Source organism: Pseudorca crassidens, chromosome 14 (genome assembly GCF_039906515.1).
Source record: "Pseudorca crassidens isolate mPseCra1 chromosome 14, mPseCra1.hap1, whole genome shotgun sequence".
In the NCBI taxonomy this organism is placed as follows: Eukaryota; Metazoa; Chordata; class Mammalia; order Artiodactyla; family Delphinidae; genus Pseudorca; species Pseudorca crassidens.
This window is the reverse complement of record NC_090309.1, coordinates 64727038-64753726: the sequence shown is the minus strand read 5'-3', so window position 1 is coordinate 64753726 and position 26689 is coordinate 64727038.

Below are 26689 nucleotides of genomic sequence, written 5' to 3'. Positions count from 1 at the left end.
GCCACTCCCTTCTGGCTTGAAGAGTGTCTGCAGAGAAATCAGCTGTTAACCTTATGGGAGTTCCCTTGTATGCTATTTGTCATTTTTCCCTTGCTGCTTTCAATGATTTTTCTTTGTCTTTAATTTTTTTTAATAGTTTTTTTTTTTTTTTAGATGTTGGGAGTAGGAGTTTATTAATTAATTAATTTATTTTTGCTGTGTTGGGTCTTTGTTTCTGTGCAAGGGCTTTCTCTAGTTATGGTAAGCGGGGGCCAATCTTCATCGCGGTGCACGGGCCTCTCACTATCGCAGCCTCTCTTGTTGCGGAGCACAGGCTCCAGACGCTCAGGCTCAGTAGTTGAGGCTCACGGGCCTAGTTGATCCACGGCATATGGGATCCTCCCAGACTAGGGCTCGAATCCGTGTCCCCTGCATTAGCAGGCAGATTCTCAACCACTGTGCTACCACGGAAGCCCTGTCTTTAATTTTTGCCAATTTGATTACTATGTGTCTCGGCGTGTTTCTCCTTAGGTTTATCCTGCCTGGGACTCTCTGTGCTTCCTGGACTTGGGTGGCTATTTCCTTTCCCATGTTAGGGAAGTTTTCGACTATAATCTCTTCAAATTTTTTCTCGGGTCCTTTCTCTCTCTCTCTTCTCCTTCTTGGACCCCGATAATGCAAATGTCGTTGCATTTAATGTTGTCCCAGAGGTCTCTTAGGCTGTCTTCATTTCTTTTCATTCTTTTTTCTTTATTTTGTTCCACAGCAATGAATTCCACCATTCTGTCTTCCAGGTCACTTATCCGTTCTTCTACCTCAGTTATTCTGCTATTGATTCCTTCTAGTTTATTTTTCATTTCAGTTATTGTATTGTTCATCTATGTTTTTTTGTTCTTTAATTCTTCTAGGTCTTTGTTAAACATTTCTTGCATCTTCTCGATCTTTGCTTCTACTCTTTTCCCAAGGTCCTGGATCATCTTCACTATCATTATTCTGAATTCTTTTTCTGGAAGATTGCCTATCTCCATTTCATTTAGTTGTTTTTCTGGGGTCTTATCTTGTTCTTTCATCTGGTACATAGCCCTCTGCCTTTTCATCTTGTCTATCTTTCTGTGAATGTGGTTTTTGTTCCACAGGCTGCAGCATTGCAGTTCTGCTTGCTTCTGCTGTCTGCCCTCTCTTCAATGTTTTTAAATTTAAAAAAAAATCATAAAGAAAAAATTTGTATGTCTCTTTCCATCTTACAAAGATTTTGAAAATCTGAGATTCTCTCTACTGTAGTGAACACTTTCTATAGTTTTATATTTGCTAGCATTGGTCACATATTTAGAATTTTCTTTTTTGAAGCTTCAATCTTCAAGTCATACCCAGGGGAAGTTCCAGGTTTTATGGGACTTGAAACTTGTACAGCTGGGGATGGGTGTCTTCTTTAAGAAAAGTAATATAAAAAACCTTACTTTAAAAAATTTTATAGGACTGTGAAAATAGCCCATTCAGGGGCATCTGAAACTTGAGATTAATTAGGTTCATGGTGATTACACTTCTGGCTATGCTCCTTTCAGATTTCTCTAGCCAAAAAACCATAGCTGAGTTTTGGCTGACCGTTTTGAAAGTGCCCAGATTGTCTAGCATATATTATCTGTTCAGTATGGCAGTCTGAGCTGATTCAAAAGCCAACTTCAACTCATGGACATGATAGAAAAAAACAGACAATGTGTTTTAGATTGCATCAGCCATCTTGAAACTAACAAAAGAAAATTGTCTTATGGTTGAGATGAAGATGGAAATCAATTCACAAACATGTATCAAGAGTCACAAAGGCTGCCACTTGAAAGAAAGTTAGGCTAAAAACAGCACCAATCTGGGCTTCCCTGGTGGCGCAGAGGTTGAGAGTCCGCCTGCCGATGCAGGGGACACGGGTTCGTGCCCTGGTCTGGGAAGATCCCACATGCCGCGGAGCGGCTGGGCCCGTGAGTCACGGCCGCTGAGCCTGCACGTCCGGAGCTTGTGCTCCGCAACGGGAGAGGCCACAACAGTGAGAGGCCCGCATACCGCAAAAAAAAAAAAAAAAACAAAAACAAAAAAAAAACAGCACCAATCAGTTCTGGGAAGCAGCATGGAAGATTGCCCCCCACTCAGAACTCAGTGTGTCAGAGAACTAGTCCTCTGGCTCATACTAATCTTGAGACTAGAATCTGAATTCATACCAACCATGTGTTTCAGGTATTTTTAAGACCAAAAACCAAAACAACAAACAAACAAAAACAAGCAAACAAAACAAACAAGCAAAAACAACAAAACTTGTCCTGTACCAGTGATATCTGTGATATTAGGCAAAAGCATCATGGTTTGGCTCTATTGAGATGCTTCCACAAACCTGGACATATGAAATCCTCAGAAAAATCATTGCAGTGAGATAGAGTCAAAACTTACAAATCAACCAAGGAAAGAAACCACCACAGTGGGGCTCAGTACATAAAACACATGAGAAAATTTGAAGCCCATGCATGACCTTGAGACACTAGAGTAATCGGAGTGAAAGGGAAAATATCCAAATGATTAAAAAGATGAATATTGATCATAGGACAAGAGTAGTATGAATAAAAAGAAATAGGAATAATTGAGAAAAGACCCAATATATAGTATACAAATAATATAGTTACAGAAAATGTAATCTCAATAGATGGGTTGAACAATAGACTGAAAAAATAATTGTGTCTGAAGATAGACCTGAGCACTTCTGCAGTATAAACAAAAAATTAAGAGAGAAGGAAAACATGAAAAAAAGAGGCTAAAAAATCTGGGCATATAATACAAGGAAAGCATGAAAAAAGAGGCTTAAAAATCTGGGCATATAATAAATTTTAGCCTGCATCTAGTAGGAGTTTCAAAAGGAAAGAGGAAAAATTAGAGAAGTAACATTTAAAGTCACAATGATAATGGTAAGAGCAGATATACTTGCTTTACGCCTCATGTTGATGAAAAAGCTTCTAAATGTTCATCATTAAGTATGTTGTTGGCTATAGAGTTTTGACAAATAACATTAAGAAGTTTGTTTCCTGTTACTGTTTGTTGCCTTTTTTATTTTAATGATGATTGCAAGCAAAATTTATTTTAAGATTTTTCTGTCCCTTTTGAGGTGATCATATGCATTCTTTACTCTCTTAATGAGCTGTGAGAACAGACTGTTTTGCAATCCTGATAAGTAAATTTTTAAACATTGTTAGAATCAATTTAGTAATACAATTTAATGTATCTCAGATTTTGACTCTGTGAGTGAGATTACCCTAGAATTTTTTTGTACTGCTCTTGTCCAATTTTAGGGTTTTAGTTACATGAGTGTCATAAAATGAATTGGATAACTTTCCCTCCATTATATCCTCTGGAAAAGGTTGTAAAGGTCAGAGATAAACTGTTTGGGAAGATTTGCTGAAACTTGCCTGTAGTAGCATCTAGACTTGGTGTTGCTGGAGAGTGGAGAAAGGGGAGAGAATTTGACTACCTATTCCATTTATTTAGTGCCTGTTGATCCAGAGTTCCAATTGCTTCTTGAGATAATTTGGTTATATGTTTATTTATTAATTTTTAGAAAATATCTACCATATATACATTTTATAATTTATTGGCATTAAATCATTCATTGTTTAAAAATAATTACTATTTTATTATATAGAGAGAGACATACAGTCACATATACACACACATGCACTATAGTACATATGCATGCATATAGGTATAGTCCATATACAATGTGTGTTTGTATAGATATGTGGGGGTCAGTGTTTCTCTCTTTGAACAGTTTTGCTTGAATTTTGTCTATTTCATTTCATTTTTAAACAAAATTTGATGTTAGACCTCAAAATCAATTTTCCACTTGTTCTAGAAAATCATCATCCATGTCCTTTCTCTGCCCATGTGTTTAGAAATGTACATGCATAATACTACTACTTGTGAATTTCTATTCACTGCTTCTCAACACCCCACCCCTCACTGTGCTTCTACTCTACTCCTCTGGGAAGTCCTCCAGACTCTTCCTTGCCCAACTCTGGGAGCTCCATCCACTATGCTGTCATTACCTCCTGTCCTGGACTCCATTACCATAAACAATGTATTTAACTGGCTTGCTTTATCTAAATGCAAGTCTCCTTATTACATTGTAATGTTCTTGGGACAAGTGCAGTAACTTTTGTTTGTGGACTTTAAATCCCCACAATGTGTTTAGTATAGAGTAGGCACTGAATAAATTAGTTTGAATTAGTAACACTAACATGTTAATTCTTTTCACAAGAAGCAGGAGAAAAATTAGTGTTTTGAATATTTTTTGACAAGTTGGAAGAAGTTGACTTATTCTTCTAAGAAGATAGAACACTTGCCAATTTGACATATCAGGCCCTTTTACTGATTTATAATTTATCATTTTCTAGAAGAAATTTCAGCAGCTGTATCACACCTAGATATGTCTACTTCCAAAGCCTTTATAAGAGATTCCTCAAATAGTATTATAAATTTCCTTCTATGGTGGTGACAGTATTCCTGCCTTTCCCTGTGAATACAGAGATCATACTATATTCTCTGAAGCATGAAATAGGGCTTCATTGTTCATTGTTTAGACTCATCATCTTTAAGAAGAGACTTAATGCTGTTTAGAACCCATCAAAGTCTCCTATTCATTGTCTCATTAAGTCATGTTGTCCTGCTTATACAAGTTTTATATCTTTGATTTAGCACTCTTTTTCCCCTGATGAGTATCGATTTAGTTAACAGAAAATGTACAGTTGGAAAAGTCTTTTCTTTTAGGCGTTTTCTCCGACTATGGGGATTTGCAAATCCTCTCTATGGCTTCCCTGAAATTAAAGTAACGAGACCAATTTCAGTTACTTTAACAAATAGATATTTTAAATGCTTAATTAAATTCACTTATTTAAACAAGAACATATGATATGATTCTGAAAAAAAAATTAATCGCGTGATGTGGTGGTCTGAGCAGATTTTCAGTCCATCTTCCTCTTGCTGCCTTTGCTGAAGAATTGCCAAACTGACCTTGATCTCCAGACTGAGTCCAAGAAGCAGACCAGAGATGTGGTTGGCATTCTGTGATGCGGTGGTGTGCAGTCTGCCATCTCGAACCCATGACTTCCACGTGGTCTGTGTCTGAGGCAGTTGTACAGGTTTTAGAGGCTGATACTTAAGATGTTCCTCTAGGCCAATGACTCATTGGTTAAAGCTCTAACAATTAATAAAGAAGAGATGAAGCAAGCTATCGCCTCAACTCTAAACAAAGAAAGTGTGGGATTTGCAACTACCACTTGTAAAATTGGGTGCCTTTCCAAGTGGGCCTAGAGAGCAGACGATTAAGAATAAGAGAAAATATATCACATATAGAGACCCAAAATACTCACTTTTATATCTTTTTCTTCTATAAAAATATTTTATATATTTTTCATCATTTTATATTTATACTGACACTTTTGCTGCTCCCTAGGTCCAGAACAACATATTTAAATGGTGTGTGTGTGTGTGTGTGTGTGTGTGTGTGTGTTTATACGTGTGAGTGTGTATATGCTTACATGTACAAAGAGTCTGAAGCAGACCTTGCTGACTACTATATTACCCCTCCCTTTTTGCTCAAGCAGGTAAACCAGTTTCAGAAGCTATGAATCGTTATCACATCAGACAGGAGCACAGACATAAAACATGCCCTTCTATTCTTTCTGTATCTACAATTCTTTGCTCCTTCATGCATTCAGGAACATTTCCTGGAAACTACCATAGAATATCTTTTTTCCGGACAGCTGCTGGTAACTCTCAAGAGCTCCTAAAATGCATGAATTTAACATTCCTAGCACTACCTTTCGTGCACCTAGAGCAGCATTCCAAGAATGATTCTGTTGCTGACCACTTTCTCTTACAATTTATAAACAAAGAGAATCTAACACAATTCAGCTGTCCTTTCTCAACTGTTTTATCAGACAGAGCAAGCCAAAAAAAAATTAGATATGTAATCTTTTCACAAATTGCTATGCTTACATCTAAATTACAGTGTTGCTTGGGAAAATGGGGACAAAACACAAAAAGGGGAAAAGGAGAACAAAGGAAGTAAAATGTGAGAGGAATCATGAAGGATACTTGAATAACATCAGATTGGAAGTAGGTTTAATAAGAGCCAAAATCATGAGAGTCTAATGTGAGGATATAATTTATTCAATTTAGAATAATTTCTTTCAAATACATGTGAAAAAAAGGGTACGATCAAAATTTGATACATTTATGAAAGTTACAATGGGGATACAGACTGACTTAGTCATTACATCCCAAGATACTTGAATGAGGGAATAAGGTTTGACGTTTCCAAGAAGAATATTTGGGAAAGATAAGAGGATGTTCAAAATCTACTGGTATTTAATAAATGTATTGAGTGATTAAAAACTAGAATAAATAAGAATAGACATTAGAACTATTTCAAAAAAGTAATGATCTATATTGTTATGGTTTGGTTGTGTCCCCTCTCAAAATATGTTGATATTCTAGCATCTGTGAATGTGACCGTATTTGGGAACTGGGTCTTTACAGATGTAATCAAGTTAAGATGAGTTCATCCTAGGCTAAGGTGGGCCCTAATCCAATAACTGATATCTTTATAAGATGAGGAAATTTGGATACACACACAGAGAGGAGTATGTCATGTGAAGAAACAGAGATACACATGCCCAGGGGGAAGATGATATAAAGACATACAGAAAGAAGGCCATGTGATGATAGAGGTAGTATTGAAGTGATGCATCTATTGATACAAACCAACGAATGCCAAGGATTGCCAGCAACCATGAGAAGCTAGAAAGAGGCAAGGGAGAATCATCCCCTAGAGCCTTCAGAGAAAATATTGACACTGCTGTCATCTTGATTTTGGACTTCTAGCTTCCAGAGCTGTGATGCATTTCTGTTATTTCAAGTCACTCAGTTTGTGGTAATTTTTTACAGCAGCCCTAGGAAACTAATACATATAGATTATATTTAGAAAATTTAGGTACACCTATGATTTAAATGCAATCTCAAAATTGAGATTATAAAAAATTGACATATTTCTATGCTAAAGAACAGGTGCCTTGGGGCTTCCCTGGTGGCGCAGTGGTTGAGAGTCCGCCTGCAAATGCAGGGGACACGGGTTCGTGTCCCGGTCCGGGAAGATCCCACATGCTGCGGAGTGGCTGGGCCCGTGAGCCATGGCTGCTGAGCCTGCGCGTCCGGAGCCTGTGCTCCGCAATGGGAGAGGCCACAACAGTGAGAGGCCCGCGTACTGGAAAAAAAAAAAAAAAAAAAAGAACAGGTGCCTTTTTCTTTTCTTTTTTTTTTTTTTTTCAACATCTGATTTCTCACATGCATCTTCTCCTTCCCTTTTAAAAGGAGGGTAGAAGGCTTGAGAAGTAGGAAGAGGGAAAGGAGAGAGAGAGAGACAGAGTTTGGGGAAGGAGAAGATGCATGTGAGAAATCAGATGTTGATTGAGGGTTTGCTGAGAAAACTCAGGCAGGTTGATGGGTAAATAAACAGGATGGGTAGAAAATATGTTTCCAAAGAGCAAAAGATAGACCCTGATCTGATTCCTTACACAGCCAAACAGAATGAATCATTATTTCCCTTTTATTTCATTAGTGTTCATTTTGCTTGTTTTTCTGTATTTTTAAATCATCCATGTAAACCTTAGGGAGGGAGATACTATCTCTTTATCAAGCTTCAATTTCATGCAGACCCACCATGGCCACTTGAAGGAGATAACCAGGGCCAACTCTCTATTCTAGCCAAGGAAGGCTCTGGTTCAGGGAGAATGACAAAGGAATATAACTTCGCTAATTAGGTTAGAATCTTATCACTTTTTGGAAGCTTTTCCTCCAGGTACAGCAAATAACTTTGCTTATCCAGAAATTTAAGACCAATTAAAAACAAGTTGCTTGAATTACCACTTTAGTTATTTATTCCCTTGCTCCTTACAAGTTGCCAGGAATGTGTTTAGGAACTCAACCATTGGACTATTTATTGCAAGTTACTATCTCTGGCAGCTGATCTGTGGCAGGTAGAAAGAGGAAAATCATTGGATGTTAAAAAAAAGTTTGATTCAAGGCAAAATTGTGAATATTTTTATTTTTGAATATTCCTTAGAAGTTAGGAAGTAGACTAGGCAGGGAGGTTCTTCTTTATGCAGTTAGTCTCCAGTTTTTATTGAGAAGGCCATGGGGGAATTTTAGGCCCACTCCCTGCTCCACAGACTCCAAAAGGCTTCTGGTCACTTTACATGAGGAATGAGACCTCTGCCAGGAATCACCAACAGGAGCACAGAGTGAATCAAAATGACCAGCGGTCACTTAAAGCCCATTCCCTTTGCACCATAAGAATTCTCTTGATGTCATCGTGTGTGTCCTCAGAGGCGAGTGGTCATTACTTCTTGATTTCTTTCTCTCTTGGCACATAGTTTCAAAGATCACTGAGCCCTCTCCTAGTCTATACCATAATTATAGTGAGGCTTCTCAGTAAAAACTTAGAGGTGAATTTTTTGGGGGCCTCAATAAATGGGTATTTTTTTAGATAATTTCTTAGACCTTTCTAGCCATGCTTCTTAATGCATTTCTCTTCTTTGACTGTACATCACATGGCCTTTCTTCTTTGAAGTCATGAAACTCATCTGTCTCAGGGTCCCATACACGCTGACCTTCTGTTCAACACACTCCCATCTGATCTTCTACTCACCTTTCAGGTATCATTCTCATCCCTGTCACTATCCCCAGCCCAGCAAAGTTATAACTCTTATGTGCATTGGACCATTTCAAAATGCTATTTTAAAAATGAATAAATACTTATTTGTGTAATTGTTGAATACATGTCTTCGCCACAACATATAAGTCCACAGCACAAGGACTGAGGGTCTTTTCTAATTTGGGCATCCTGTCTGATGGCAGAACTGTTATAGGCAATCAATAATGCTGGGGATGGCATGATCTCACCTTAGAGAGACCCCCCACAGAGATCTCTAGTTTAAAGATGCTTCATTGCAGTTTAGGGCTTTAAATTCCTAGGTCCTCGTGCTGTCAGTTGGTGCAGGGATGATGGGTGTGTGCACTAGAATGCTACCTACAAGTTCTGGACCAAACACAATAAATTTTTTCTGAAAAAGGCCAGGTAGTAAATATTTTAGGTTTTGCAGTCTCTGCTTCAACTGCTCAACTCTGCCTTTGTAGTGTGAAAGCAGCTGCAGATAAAACCTAACATGAACAAGTGTGGCTGTGTTCTAATGAAGCAATTTATAAAACAAAAAGGCCGGGGACAGTGATCTGTGAGCCACAGTTGTCCAAATCCTGTTCTAGATGGTAATTTCTTCACTAAAGATTTTAATACCTGAAAGACACTATAGAGAGCTATACCTGTTCTGGCCTATTCCTGTTCTCTAGTATAACTACATCTCACTATGTTGTAGAAGAAACAATACAGACATTTGTTTATGTGGGAGGAATGCAGTGATGCTCTTTCTATCAATTTTATTCATAATACCAATTTGTTTCAGAGAGTCACATAACTCCAAAATACTTTCACACGTGTCACTGCAAAACAGCTTTGATAAGTTTTCATTAAACCTTTTCTTTATTCTATTACTTTTTATATTACATCCTATGCTATTTATTGCTTTCCTATAAAGATCATCTGTTGTTGCTTATTCCAAGTGTTAGGTAGAATTTATAAGACTGATAGGAAATAATTTTTGACAGATATGGGATCAAACAGAGTCATTCAAAACCATTTACCTTCCCTATAAATTACAGCTGGGTGGCTACTGTTAAAGAATTGCTCCCATCTCCATTAACAACCTCCATCTCCTACTCAGCCAGCTGTGTACATTGTGGATGTTTTGAGCCAAGCTCCAACATCACTTACAAGGCTGATATGTCAGACTAATGTGAACGCTGACCATTTGCACTCACAACATGCCCACAACACATGCATCATCAAGGGGAATTAATTGTTAGCAATGAATTCAACATTCAGCCTTTAACATTTTTATTCTGCCAGGGAGGCCAGAGAATAAATCTATTCTTTCAAGCAGGCTGTTATTAATCTCTGGCTTTCACAAACGGCGAACAGTCACCGAATCCAGCTGACAGCACATATTCATTTAAAGACTAATAAGGAGAATTACCCATATTAGTTAAAGTGTGTTCTTCATCATGGGTAAATCTTTCCAGAACTATTGCAGGAATTGGATTGGAGTACGTGGAACAAATTGACTTGTTCTAATTGTTATCTAAAGGTGAGGCATTGAGAAAAATTTCCAAAATACATTCTGACAATCATTTCAGCTTCGTTTTGGGAAGAACATAATCTTGCAATAGATATTATTTAACTGTTTTTTTTGGTAAAGAAATACATTAAAAAACCCTTCAGTCTTTTGTGTGGTCAGATTCAGAGATGTCTCTTTACTTTCTATGTGTTTATATTAGGTTTTTAACTGTAATGGGTTCAAATGCATGAAGGAGGAATAGAAATAGGAAGCAGGCTTCAAAGAGCAGAACCTGAGAACATATGATGGAGAAGTAATTCTAGGAGGCTTGTCTTCTACACTCCAATTTCATCACCTAGGGAACATGCTTCCCTTGCTCTGTCCCTTTTTAATCGTACCAATCTGGTTGTCAGCGTTCCTCAAATTATGCAAACTTAGAAGAATCCATTATTATAGTGTACTTCTGAGTGTCTTAAAAGAGAAAAGGGATATTAAACCAAAGACATACTATATCAAATATCATAGCTGCTGAATATCTACAAAGCCATCTTAGGAATCCCATCATACTTTTGAAGTTTTTATTGGTAGACACTTTGTTATGTTTCTCTGGTTGATTGGAGAAATGAACATTGCTTCATGGTTGTGACGTCTGATTTCTCTCATGTCTAGTCTAGCATCTTCCCCGAGTTCTAACCTTCCTTTCACAGTATTTTGTGGAAATTATTGAAGAGTTGATGCTTCAGGGGCAATTTTGAAATTGGCTCCACTCTTCAATACTGTGACGTGGAAGCTACAGTTGACGTGCACCTGCAGTTTGCCACCAGCAGACATATTCTGCCATTTCTAAGATGCAAATCGCATTCACAGGTGGTAAGATCAGAATGAAGTTCAATTATTTCTGAATTTCTGTGCTCCTGTTGGATGCAGGAACTGTCAAGTGATACAAAAAGACTCATCTTGCTCAAAATGAGGGGTGTGACAACAGCACCAAGGGCTATGAAATGAAATTCTCCATCTGACATTGGTTTTCACAGATTCACCTTTAATAGTTTGGTATAGTTTTATTAAATATTATTTTACGCTCCTGAGCATTAACCTGCATTTCTCTGAGACTTTATTGCTAGTTTACATAAACTCAACTAATACTTACTGAGGCTTTCTTATATTTGTTTGTTTAAATGTATACAAATAGAAAATGCAATACTCTAGAATAAAGAAAAGTCATATGTTAAGAAACAAGGTAAAAGACTATACTTAAGTAACTTTAGAATATTTAATTATTATTCAGTCAAAGCTTCATTATTGCTACTTATTTGAATTTGCACTTTTGTTTGTGAGGAAATGAAACAGGTAAAATGTTCAGTATGTCAGAGAGTGGACCAGCCTTGGATATTATATGGTCTTGACTCTTCCACGTGTTTCCATGGTTATCATGCCTTATGTGGTCCCAAACTCCTTAGCTCATCCAAATTAACTTTCTCAAAGTTTTCCCCAAGCACTTCATTTTTTCTCATAACTTCATGAATGTAGAGGGGCTGATTTCTTACAATAATGTGTTTTTCTTCTCTCTTTCTCCTATTCATCATTTAAAATTCATATTTGATGTCACTTCTTATGAGCAGTGATTTCTGCCTGCTCTAGCTGAGTTAGGGATCCCCTCTTTGTTCTCATTATGTCCTATGCTTATGCTTTTCACAGCACCTATTTTGCTGTATTTAAACACTTTTTCTTGCCTTTCTCTATACCTGACTGTGATTTCCTTGAGGGTAGATATTGTGTTGTTTTTATTTCCAGATACCCAGTGAGTAATATGTAGAAACATTTATTGTATACATGGCTTATGGAGTTCACCACAGGCTGTTTAGTTGCAGGGAAAGAATCACCTAGGGAAATAATGCTTTTTCTTGACTATGAAAACCTAGTGCCACATTTTTGTCCTAGAGTGATAATAAATCTTTATTCTGGCTTATGTTTGAGATCTCAGGCTCTCCTAGAAGTGTGGGTTTTTACATGAGACTCAGATCTGTCCCATGGCTTCCCATACAGGGATCCTCTGCAGTAAAAGATTAACTCAGGAAGTCTGGATTGTTCACACTCTGCACATTCCAAAGAAAGAACCTTTGCTCTGCTTCTGGAAGGTAACCTCTAAGCCCTTAGAATATCCTCTCTGATGAGAGTGTCACTGTTCACATGGAGGCCTTGGGCCACACCAGACAGTCTGTGCTAATGTTGTGATTTATGGTGGGGGCCCTGAACCACTGAGAATCAGCTTGGGATTTTAGGGGGCCTGGAGACTAAGGTAAGCCATGCTTTTGTGATGGTCCACACCAAGGCTCAGGTGAACTGTCCTGGCTGGCAATGCTCTGTGCATATTGTCACATACTGTTGCTGGGAGAAATAAGTGTTATACACATGACTCCCCTGTGAGAGAAAAATTGGAAGCTTGTGCCTAGTGTCTCCTGGAACTGCCCTATGAGTCTTTTCCATTTTTGCTGTAATAAACTGTAACTGTGCATAATAGATTTCCTGAGCTCTCTGAGAACCTGTAGCAAATCACTGAACCTGAGTGAGGTCTTTTGTACCATCAAACAAATAACCTGAAGGATTAAAACAGTTTAGAGAAGCTTCTGAACATCTGTGGTTATCTTATCTTAAAGTGCCTTATTACCATTGCACGAATAGGTCAAGGTTTGGAAATTGTATTATATGACTTCAATTAACATTTCCTTACCCCTAACATCCTGTGGAATTTTCTGGACATTTGATAATAATGTATGTGGGCTTGACACTGAACTCCACTTTTAGGATAAATAGTGAAACTTAATGTATATTAAGTCACACTAAAATCTGTTCTCTTCTTTGGGACAGATTAGACTAGAAACTTATTAGTTTCTGAGAGTTCATTACATTCTTTGTGGTGGCCTTAGTGGTCAAAATATTTCCTGAAATCCACTTTACTGTAAATAATTACTTATTTAGATTTTGTTTAGGGATGGGCTTATAATTGTATAATTATACAAAGATACAAAGATACAATTTGTACTGAAATAACTCATGGAAGGGAGAAAGTTATAGAGCTAACAGAAGAAAAAGTTTGTATGCTATTAAAATTAAGTTGGATTTAATACAAACAAGATTGTTGTAAGTTAAGATGCAAAATGTAATTCCCAAGATAACCACTAGGAAATAATCCAAAAATTAAAAGCAAAGAAAACAAGAGAATAAGAATGGTGTACTAGAAAATATCTATTTAAAACAACAGAAGGAAGTAATAGAGAAATAGAGACATTCCTATTAGTAGGGAATGGAGGCAAAAAAGACATAAAATATATTAAAAAAACACATAGCAACTTGGCATACATAAAGTGAATGAATTAAACACTTCAATCAAGAGGCAGAGATTGGAAGAATAGATAAAAAGCAATATGAGAAAAAGTTTAGTCTCAAAGATGCAAATAGATTTGAAGTAAAAGGATGAAAAAAGATATACCATTCATAAAGTACCCAAAAGAGATTTGGACTGGCTACACTAATATCACACAAAAATAGAATTTAAGACAGATTGTCACTAGAGTAAAAGAGGAAAAAGGATTAATTCATCTTGGAAACATAACAATTATAAAATTGTATGCACCTAACGAAAGAACTCCAAAATATATGAAGCAGAAAGGGACAGAATTGAAGAGAGAAATAGATAATTCTATCATATACTTGGAGACTTCAATACTCCACTTTTAAGAATGTATACAGCAATAAAGCATAAGGTTAATAAGGTCGTATGGTAGTTTTAGTTTTTTAAGGAACTTCCATGTGGATTAGGGAGGATGGGGGGGAGGGAGAAGCAAGAGGGAAGAGATATGGGAATATATGTATAACTGATTCACTTTGTTATAAAGCAGAAACTAACACACCATTGTAAAGCAATTATACTCCATTAAAGTTGTTTAAAAAAAAGATTAAAAAGGAAATAGAGGACATAAATAAACCAAATAGACTTAGTAGATATCTATAGAACACTTCATCCAAAAAGAGCATGATACACATTCTTCTTAATCGTATGTGGTCCATTATGCATTACTGACCAGATATTAGGTTAAAAAACAAACCTTAATAAACTTTAAAATAATAGAAATCATATGTAGTACATTTTCCTACCATAATGGAATAAAATTAAAAATCAATAAAAATGAAATCTTATTTTTTTTAATTATGGAAGTTAAAAACACTCTTCTAAATATCCAGTGGGGAAAGAAAAAAAAATCAAAAGGGAAGTTGGAAAATACTTTGAGATAAATGAAAACAGTGACAAAACATACCAAAACTTATCAAATGCAGCTAAAGCAGTGTTCAGAGAGAGGTTTATAGCTGTAAACTCCTATTTTTAAAAAGAAGAAAGATCTCAAATCAATAATAAAACTTTAAATTTTATGAAAATAAAAAAAAGAAGAACATACTAAACCTAAAGCAGGCATAAGGGAGGAAATAATAAAAACTAGAATAGAAATAAATGAAATGAAGAATTTTTTTAAAAATGAAGAAAATCAGTCAAGTCAAAAGTTTAAAATCCTTCCTTTCCAGTTTCTACAGGAAGGGGAGCCCTTGGAGGAGCAAGGTAAATAAAATTGGAACATATTTATTGGGTTGGCCAAAAGGTTCCTTCAGTTTTTTCTGTAAGATGGCTCTAGTAGCACGTACTTGTCTTTAACTTCATTCAAAACAGTTTTGTTAGATTGTATGTGACAGCTGTCATATCAGCGATCAGCATGCATTTAAAAAAGACTTATGAAAATTGACGTATTTTTGTGTAGCCATTTTAATATTGAAGATGGACCAAAAAAAGCAACATTTTTGTCATATTATGCTTTATTATTTCAAGAAAGGTAAAAATGCAACCGAAATGCAAAAAAAGATTTGTGCAGTGTATGGAGAAGGTGCTGTGACTGATGGAACATGTCAAAAGTGGTTTGCAAAGTTTCATGCTGGAGATTTCTCACTGGACGATTCTCCATGGTTGGGTAGACCAGTTGAAGTTGATAGCAATCAAACCAAGACATTAATTGAGAATAACCAACATTATAACACGCGGGAGATAGCTGACATACTCAAAATATCTAATCAAGCATTGAAAACCATTTGCACCAGCTTGGTTATGTTAATCGCGTTGATGTTTGAGTTCCACATAAGTTAAGTGAAAAAAACCTCCTTGACAGTACTTCTGCATGCGATTCTCTACTTAAATATAATGAAAACGTTCCGTTTTTAAAACAAATTGTGACGGGCGATGAAAAGTGAATACTGTACAACAATGTGGAATGGAAGAGATCGTGGGGCAAGTGAAATGAACCACCACCAACCACACCAAAGTCCAGTCTTCATCCAAAGAAGGTGATGTTATGTATATGGTGGGATGGGAAAGGGAGTCCTCTATCATGAGTTCCTTCTGGAAAACCAAACAATTAATTCCAACAACTACTGCTCCCAGTTAGACCAAATGAAAGCAGCACTCGATGAAAAGCGTCCAGAATTAGTCAACAGAAAACTCATAATCTACCATCAAGATAATGCAAGACTACATGTTTTTTGATGACCAAGCAAAAGGTGTTACAGCTTGGCTGGGAAGTTCTGATTCATCCGCCGTATTCACCAGACATTGCACCTTTGGATTTCCATTTATTTCGGTCTTTACAAAATTCTCTTAATGGAAAATATTTCAATTCACTGGAAGACTGTTAAAGGCACCTGGAAAAGTTCTTTACTCAAAAAGATAAAAAGTTCTGGGAAGATGGAATTATGAAGTTGCCTGATAAATGGCAGAATGTAGTGGAACAAAAGGGTGAATACGTTGTTCAGTAAAGTTTTTGGTGAAAATGAAAACTGTGTCTTTTACTTTTACTTAAAAACCAAAGACACTTTTTGGCCAACCCAATAAAATATACAACATGATGATTTGATGTACATGTGCATTGTGAAAGGATTCTTCCTCATTGAATTAATTAACACATCCATCACTTCACTTATTTACCTTTTTTTGGGGGAGGGGGGCGGTGAGACCATTTAAGTTTTGCTCTCCTAGCAAATTTCAATAACTCCATTTTTATATCATCACAATCTACATAGCCGCAATGTTAAAAAAGTTACATGCTAACTATGTAAGATCAAGTACTTTGATTTTTGGCAGGGAGATGACTGAGAAGATACACATTCTAGATAAGTTTCCAGAAGCAGAGAAAATGGTGTCTTTTAAATGTTCCATATATTTCTCTTTACTTCTTAGACTTCTTTTAGTAAGATGGCTTCATTGTTGCCATCAAAGAAATGTGAATGAAAGTGAGTGTGCCATTTTAGGACCAAACTTTTAAAAAGCTTATATACCTTTCGTAGCTCTCACGTCTTTTCCTTGGTGTCCCTGAAAGATAGTTTTTAGATGTTTGGAACTTGAAGGTCTGAACCACAGGCTGGTAGGGAAATGGACTGACTCTCACTAGACTTTTCATAAGCAAGAAATAAACCTTTGTTGCACTAAAATACCACAACCTATTTTAACCTAATCTCAGAAGAAATAGGTCAACAAATGATGTTAACATTTTAATCTACCCAAAATACAGCCTTAACTAATACAGGCAGAGTATTATAAAATGGATTTTTGAGGAGACAAAGGAAAAGTCCCTTTTATCAATTTTGTATTATTTGATTTCTATAAGACTTAAAAATATGTGTATGAATATTACTAAAATATTGGTCTTAAAACATGATTGAAATCTTCCCTTCAATTCTGACATAGAGTCCTCTGGTTATGTCACTGATTAGCAGACTCTTCATTTATAAACTTGTTGGAAGTACAGTTTTTAGAAGATAAAGGATCATTTATTGTCAACCAATTGAGCTCCCAAATATGAGACAAAGAGGGAAAAAAGGAGAAGAAAAAAGAGCATTCTTCCAGTTGCTCATGTAAAAACCTTGGAGTCATCTTTGACCCCTTTTTGACTCTCACACTCCATATCCAATCCCTCAGAGAGTCCTGACTATGCAGCCTTCAAGTTAGATACAAAATTTAGCTACTACTTATCCTCAATTACTACCACTCTAGGCCATCTTTGACCAGAATTAATAAAAAGCTTTTAAAGTTGTCTACCTACTTCTCTACTTGTCTCTGTCTATTCTCAAAACAGCAGCCTGAGTGATCCTATTAAAAAGTACGTCAGATCATGTCACTTTTCTGCTCAATATCCTTCAGGCATGTCATCTCCATCAGAGTAAAAGTAAAGTCCTGACAGAGACCTACAAGGCTGTACATGATATTTCTGACCTCCATTTCCCACTTCCACCCTCGCTCCCTCTGCTTAAGTCAAGGTTTCCTTGCTGTTCTAGGAATAGGTCAGGCATGATGTTGCCTTAATGTTTTTGTATTTTCTCTTTCTTCTCTTTAGAATGCTTGTCTTCAACATCCGCACAGCTAGATACCTCCCTTTAGTGCAGTGTCACCTTTTCATGAGATTGTCCTGTTCTTCGGTCCATCCTGTTATTCCAAATGTAACCCTTTCTATCCCTCTTCTATAATTTTCTCTTTCCTTTTCATAATCTCCTGTCCTTTTCACTCTCTATGTACTACACATCTCACGTATTTATCTTTTTTATCCTCAGTGAGAGTATGTCCCACGGGGCAAGGATTTTTGTCTGTGTGCCTAGAACAGTGCTTGGCACATAAGAGTATTCAATAAATATTAGTACTTCTGAGTGACAAATGCAGTGTTGGACTGTTTATATATATTTTTCACTTAATCTTCATAATGATCCTATTATATATATACTTTTGTCTCCTTTTTTTTTTTTTTTTCCTTAGATGAAGACACTGAAACTGAGAGAAGTTAAAATATGTGAATGTAGGTCTTTCTGACTTCAAAGCCATTGTTCTTTATTATATCTTAGTTACTTTTACTCAGGAAAATAGGTCTTATGTGACAGGTCCTTAGGTCTTTATTTCCTTTTTACCTGGGACTCTCTTCAATCTTCCTTTCGCTCTCTGACTTTTCATGTTAACACAGCAAAGACAACCCATTGTGAAGCCTGTCTTAGGCACACTGTCACCCTCTCCTCTAAAATCTCACCAGTTGGAGTAGAGCTGTCAGCCTTTTGTGAACATGGTAAGCCTCTCAGTGAAGTAAAAGGCCAATATTACTGTGTACCTTGTAAAAGCTATCATAGTAGAAAAGAACATGCAGAAATGTTCACATGATGAAGAGAAATGTCACCAGATGCATATAATCTTGAAATTCTTACCTATATATATATTTTTAACATCTTTATTGGGGTATAATTGCTTTACAATGGTGTGTTAGTTTTTGCTTTATAACCTATATTTTTATATACACTACTTGAGTTAACAGTTCTGAGACAATAAAAGAAAGGCACAATCATTTTGTTCAGTTCAAGTGCTTGACATAAAAAAAAAGTGCTTTTTATAAAAGTGAATATCAGCTGAGTAATCGCTGAAAAAAAATTGCCTATTGATCTAATCAAAAGAGAGCATTCAAAATGAACATAGTCCAGGTTTATGTAAAATTTAGGATAAGTCAAATGCTTAGTACTTCTGAGGTAAAAATTTTATGATACCTGAATACTAGTGGCAGAAAACTCAAGGGCAGAAAAGATAAAGTTGGAATAAAAAGTGAAGCTAAGTGGAATTGCTACAAGTTGGTTCATTAGGAATAAAGGAAAAGCAGAGTAGAGAGGACAAAACAGTGTAATGATTAAACAGGAAGCTTTGCTTCCTATGTCGGTCCAATATTTATGTGAATAAGAGTATTTAAGAATTCAGAGTAAAAGGAGAGCAACAAGATGAAAAGGTCTTTTAATTCTTACCTTGAATTTAAATTTCTTGATCATCTTACAGTGGACAATAATGAATGCCGTTAAAAAGAATATTTGTTGAAGAAAGTTAGCAAAACATATATATTTATATATATATGCTTCAATATATGTGTGTGCACACATGTCCCAAGCAGCTTATTTCTGTGATTCCATATATCAGAGAAAACTTACTTAGGGTTTTTACTTCTAAAGGTGCTAATATAACATTGGATGTATTTACAAATAAAAGCAGCTAAGCCCTCATGTTTCAGGACTTGCATTCTGAAGTTTCATTTCTCTATCATGTAATAGACAAAGTAGGTGCTCTTAGCCAGGTAGTTCTTCCTCAGGCAGAAATTAGAGGATCCGTGTCACCCTGGAATCATCTCCATTCCAGGCAACTAGAAGGGAAACAAACCAGACAGATCATTCCTGGGGAGGTTTTCATTGGCCAGGCTGGGAAATATACATTTCTCTTTCGCTCACATTCCATTAGCTAGACCTCCATTACATGGCCACACTCACCTGTCTAGCCACGTGCCCAGGAAGAAGAGGAATATGGCTTTGAGAACAGATAGCAATCTGCCCCATCAGAATAGCACACTATGTTGGGCTGCTATTATGAGTAACGGCATTGTTCTAGACACTGGCACATTTGAATATTGGTTTTTTGCGGACCCTAAATTAGAATACTAATTGTACAATTTCTGATGAAATAAGTTGTTTCATTTGGACTAAAAATACATAATAGTATATATTTAGGTTTATGTCACATGTCTTATTAACATGTACTTTTTTTGGTTTCTATCAAATGACAGAAAACTTACAATTCTAGAGTTTCAGAATAGTTTGAATTTAGAAAGCTATTCACTGCAGATTATTTGTGGCATTAATGGAGTCCTGTAATTGAAATGCTGAAAATGTAAATTAATTGGCTTGTAAATGAGACAGGTATAACAAGTAGATGAGGTCCCCGGGTCTGTTTTCATTCAGCTACCAAGTTGCAGGAGAAAGTGAAAATGTTTACAGAGGTTAATGGAATAATTATGTGGGATTTATCAATTCTGTTTAAACTGCATTTAAAACATAGAGCCATATTGTGCACCTGAAATTATAAAACGGGCTTTCTCAGAATTCAGAATGTTTAGAACTAAAAAAGAGGCATTTTGTATTATTGTGAAAAGGTAACTGTCTTTTTAAAAGTAGGAATTTATTTATAATTTTCTCTTCCAATCCATTTTCTAGGCTTTTATAAAAAGACACATCTGTCTTCAAAGTTAGTTCATTTAAGTCATAGAGAGAGAAGCAAGTGCAGAATAAAAAGAAAATCACTGCCATAATGCAGAGTTCTGAAATACCATCACTTAGAAAGAGATATCTCCAGACAGAGACTATTTTAAATATTAACATTTGTAAGCTTCTTATTTCACTCCCTTTCCTTCCCTCCTTCCCTCCTTCCTTCCTTCCTTTCTTTCTTCTTTCTCTCTCTTTTTTTGTTTTTTCATTTTTATCAAGTTTTTAGATTGCTTCTTCAGGAAGATTCTTAATTTACTGGCTGAAATGATGGAAGGGGAAGCCAGGTACATGATTTCACCTAAGCAAGAATCTCCACCTCTAAGGAATAGTGATAACTAGATTATGCAGCTAAGATCATCACCTTCATTCCTCCTTATTTGGGTAGGTTCCCCTATACACTCAAGAGGAGTTAAGCTCAAACCACTTTACAAAGCATATCAAATTAATCTTTTCAATATCCCATCAGTTAGTTTTATGCCTGGATACTCATTTAAGAAAGCTTCAGACATAAATAGCACTCATCTCTATTCACCTAAATTACTGATTTTTTCAAATTCTTTTCTTGAACTTCAATGGGTCAATAATTTTATTTTTGTTTTAAGAAACATCTTTATTCACAATCATTAATTTAAGCATTTTTAAATAAAAATTAAAATATATCTAAAAATGAAAAGTATGAAGAGTAAATATATTAACTCTTACTTGGATGTTTACAAACTGAATGAAAAAAGGTATTTTCAACAACAAAAGGTATAGAGTATATAGCAGAGTTTTTATTTTTCTTTTTATAATTGAAGTATAGTACAATATTGGTTTCAGGTGTACAACATAGTGGTTTCACATTTATATACATTATGAAATTACCTCCATGATAAGTTTAATAACTATCTGTCACCATACATAGTTGTTATTATCATATTGTTGACTATATTCTCTATGCCATACATTATACCCCCATGACCTATTTATTGTATGAATAGAAGTTTGTACCTCTTAATCCCCTTCACCTATTTCATTTATTTTTGTATCCCTTTCCTCTCTGGTGACCACCAGTTTGTCCTCTGTATTTTTGAATCAGTTTCTGTTTTGTTTCATTTGTTTGTTTTGTTTTTTTAGATTCCACACATAAGTGAAATCATACAGTATTTTTCCATTTCCCTTAGCATAATACTACCTAGATTCATCCATGTTGTTGCAAATGGCAAGATTTCATTCTTTTTTATGACTAATATTCCATTGCATATATATATATATATATATATATATATATATATATATATATATATATATATATACCACATTTTCTTTATCCATTCATCTATCAATGGGCACTTAGGTTGCTTTCATATCTTGGCTCTTGTAAATAATGCTGTGATGAACAAAGATGTGAATATCTCTTCAAATTAGTGTTTTTGTTTTCTTCAGATAAATACCCAGGAATGGAATTTGCTGGATCTTTTTTTTTTTTTAACATCTTTATTGGAGTATAATTGCTTTACAATGGTGTGTTAGTTTCTGCTTTATAACAAAGTGAATCAGCTATACATATACATATATCCCCATATCTCCTCCCTCTTACTTCTCCCTCCCACCCTCCCTATCCCACCCCTATACGTGGTCATAAAGCACCGAGCTGATCTCCCTGTGCTATGTGGCTGCTTCCCACTAGCTGTCTGTTTTACATTTGGTAGTGTCAATGCTACTCTCTTACTTTGTCCCAGCTTACCCTTCCCCCTCCCTGTGTCCTCAAGTCCATTCTCTACGTTTGGGTCTTTTTTATTTATTTATTTATTTTAACATCTTTATTGGGGTATAACTGCTCCACAATGGTGTGCTAGTTTCCACTCCACAACAAAGTGAATCAGTTATACATATACATATGTTCCCATATCTCTTCCCTCTTGCGTCTCCCTCCCTCCCACCCTCCCTATCCCACCCCTCCAGGCGGTCACAAAGCACCGAGCTGATATCCCTGTGCCATGCGGCTGCTTCCCACTAGCTATCTACCTTACGTTTGTTAGTGTATATATGTCCATGCCTCTCTCTCGCTTTGTCACAGCTCACCCTTCCCCCTCCCCATATCCTCAAGTCCGTTCTCCAGTAGGTCTGTGTCTTTATTCCTGTCTTACCCCTCGGTTCTTCATGACATTTTTTTCCCTTAAATTCCATATATATGTGTTAGCATACGGTATTTGTCTTTTTCTTTCTGACTTACTTCACTCTGTATGACAGACTCTAGGTCTATCCACCTCATTACAAATAGCTCAATTTCGTTTCTTTTTATGGCTGAGTAATATTCCATTGTATATAAGTGCCACATCTTCTTTATCCATTCATCCGATGATGGGCACTTAGGTTGTTTCCATCTCCTGGCTATTGTAAATAGAGCTGCAATGAACATTTTGGTACATGACTCTTTTTGAATTATGGTTTTCTCAGGGTATATGCCCAGTAGTGGGATTGCTGGGTCATATGGTAGTTCTATTTGTAGTTTTTTAAGGAAGCTCCATACTGCTCTCCATAGTGGCTGTACCAATTCACATCCCCACCAGCAGTGCAAGAGGGTTCCCTTTTCTCCACACCCTCTCCAGCATTTATTGTTTCTAGATTTTTTGATGATGGCCATTCTGACTGGTGTGAGATGATATCTCATTGTAGTTTTGATTTCCATTTCTCTAATGATTAATGATGTTGAGCATTCTTTCATGTGTTTGTTGGCAGTCTGTATATCTTTGGAGAAATGTCTGTTTAGGTCTTCTGCCCATTTTTTGATTGGGTTGTTTGTTTTTTTGTTATTGAGCTGCATGAGCTGCTTGTAAATTTTGGAGATTAATCCTTTGTCAGTTGCTTCATTTGCAAATATTTTCTCCCATTCTGAGGGCTGTCTTTTGGTCTTGTTTATGGTTTCCTTTGCTGTGCAAAAGCTTTGAAGTTTCATTAGGTCCCATTTGTTTCTTTTTGTTTTTATTTCCATTTCTTTAGGAGGTGGGTCAGAAAGGATCTTGCTGTGATTTATGTCACAGAGTGTTCTGCCTATATTTTCCTCTAAGAGTTTGATAATTTCTGGCCTTACATTTAGGTCTTGAATCCATTTTCAGCTTATTTTTGTGTATGGTGTTAGGGAGTGATCTAGTCTCATACTTTTACATGTATCTGTCCAGTTTTCCCAGCACCACTTATTGAAGAGGCTGTCCTTTCTCCACTGTACATTTCTGCCACCTTTATCAAAGATAAGGTGTCCATATGTGTGTGGGTTTATCTCTGGGCTTTCTATCCTGTTCCACTGATCTTTCTGTTTTTGTGCCAGTACCATACTGTCTTGATTACTGTAGCTTTGTAGTATAGTCTGAAGTCAGGGAGCCTGATTCCTTCAGCTCCGTTTTTCGTTCTCAAGATTGCTTTGGCTATTCGGGGTCTTTTGTGTTTCCATACAAATTGTGAAAGTTTTTGTTCTAGTTCTGTGAAAAATGCCAGTGGTAGTTTGATAGGGATTGCATTGAATCTGTAGATTGCTTTGGGTAGTAGAGTCATTTTCACAATGTTGATTCTTCCAATCCAAGAACATGGTATATCTCTCCATCTATTTGTATCATCTTTAATTTCTTTCATCAGTGTCTTATAATTTTCTGCATACAGGTCTTTTGTCTCCTTAGGTAGGTTTATTCCTAGATATTTTATTCTTTTTGTTGCAATGGTAAATGGGAGTGTTTTCTTGATTTCACTTTCAGATTTTTCATCATTAGTATATAGGAATGCCAGAGATTTTTGTGCATTAATTTTGTATCCTGCTACTTTACCAAATTCATTGATTAGCTCTAGTAGTTTTCTGGTAGCATCTTTAGGATTCTCTATATATAGTATCATGTCATCTGCAAACAGTGACAGCTTTACTTCTTCTTTTCCAATTTGGATTCCTTTTATTTCCTTTTCTTCTTTGATTGCTGTGGCTAAAACTTCCAAAACTACGTTGAATAAGAGTGGTGAGAGTGGGCAACCCTGTCTTGTTCCTGATCTTAGTGGAAATGCTTTCAGTTTTTCACCATTGAGGATGATGTTGGCTGTGGGCTTGTCATATATGGCCTTTATTATGTTGAGGAAAGTTCCCTCTATGCCTACTTCGCTGGATCTTATGATAGTTCTATTTTAAATTTTTTGAGGAACTTTCATACTGTTTTCCATTGTGGCTGCACCAATTTACATTCCAGCCAACAGTGCACAGGATTCTTTTTTATCCATTACCTCACCAACAGTTGTTATTTGTTGTTCTTTTAATTATAGACATTCTGACAGGTATGAGATGGTATCTCATTATAATTTTGATTTGCATTTCCCTGATAATTAGTGTTAACAACTTTCCATGTGTCTGTGTTCTTTGGAAAAATATCTATTTACTTCCTCTGCCCAGTTTTTAATCAAATTGCTTATTTTTTGATATTGAGTTGTATGAGTTCTTTGTATATTTTTGATAATAACCCCTTATCGGATATATAATTTGCAACTATCTTTTGCCATTCAGTAGGTTGTTATCAGAGTCTTCTGACCTTGGCATTATTGACATTTTGGACCAGATAATTATTTACTGTTGGACTATCCTTATATTGTAGGATATTAGCAGGATTCCTGACTACCTACCAAATGCCATCCAGCTGGCACAACATAAATGTCTCCAGATTTTGCCAAATGTACCCTTGGGAGAAGCACAATGCTTCAGTTGAGAACCATTGAGCATTATAATTATTTTTTTATTATTTTAATCACAAATATGGCAAATATTCACATGTATGCTCTTAATTTTTGATGAACTATAACATTCTTCCTTGCAGTAACTCACCACTCAGAGGGCAGAATTGTTCACAGTATTTTAGTACAGCTGTTAATCAATGTGGGGCTTTAGGCAAGTCTATACTGAATGAGACTCTGGACTAATTCATCGGTTTTAGCTTTCATAATGAAGGAGAAACTAATATGTTTTTAGTGTGATTGAGCCAAAGTGCTAAAGTGTCAATAAATCATCATGATAGAACAAATTGAGTTAATGGATTTCTTAGTGTTTTGCCTTTAGAATGGGAGGCAGAGGACGAAGTCACTGAACGAGAAACCTCGCAGTCATATAGCTTAGTTATATCTGAATATTAGAGTATTTAAGATTATTCACTAGCTAGTTCAATTCTGTTTTTATTCAGTGTTGAAAAATGAACAATTATCTGATGAATTTCAATCTTGCAAAAAGTGCTTTAGGATAATTTTGGCCTAAAAGACATTATACAGTCTGTATAGATCTCGGGTTTGGGATTGGGTTTATTTTGAGAAGTACCTAAATTCTGAAGCTCTTACAGTTTGTGTGCTGACTTAGCCTTAAGGCCACTTCATTGCTTGGAAAATTCTAGATGTGAATTGAAACATCTTTGTAATGTGAGGCTATTCAAGATAATGACTCTATTTGGATAGTGAGAAGGTAATTCTGGGATATTCACATTGGGATATTCAGTAGCAGGTGAGAAGCACTTAACTGGAGCATTGAAAAGAGGAGAATAAAATCTTTGTATTTCTAATTCTCAGCAGTTTTGAGATCTACCTTTCCTTAACTACTCAGATCACAAATCGCTCTGATAGAGGATATTTTGTACATGTGGGTTAAATCCTCAAGTATACCTTACATCTTTCAGGTACCCCAAGTATCTCCTAGGCCCTGGTGAAAGATATGAAGCAAATGTATCTTACTTATGCCTTTGCATGCTCTGCAGATTTTACTATAGAACCCATATGGAGGGACTCTCATCCCTCTACTCTATCTTTAGACAGAGTATTGACTGAAAATGGGAACATTTTTTTAAAACTACTTTTGTCAGACCTATACCGTCGTCCTAAATAAATTAAATCATCTTCAAAGTACGAATTTTGTATAAGAATAAAAACACATAATTTTCCTGGAAATAAGTGATACAAAGCACATCTGAAAAGCTACCTCTTCCATGAACTAGTTCGTGACTCCAAAATTGGTACATGTCCTGTCTCAACCTAACAACTTTCATGACCATTATGATGTTATGATAACACATTTTAAAAACATATTCTTCTGTATACTGTAGAGACTTATGTGCTCATCTCATGCTGCTTTACTAATCTGGGAGCTCTTTCAAGAGATATTTCATAGTTTCATTTCAGAGTTACTTTGCCTCACACGGTTGTATTGATCTTTCTAGTCATTATGTCCAGATTAAAAAATCAACCCCTAAATTAGTGGCTTAACACAACAAAAATATTTTTTATACTCATCCATCTGCAGTTTGGGCAGGGCTCCAGGGCTC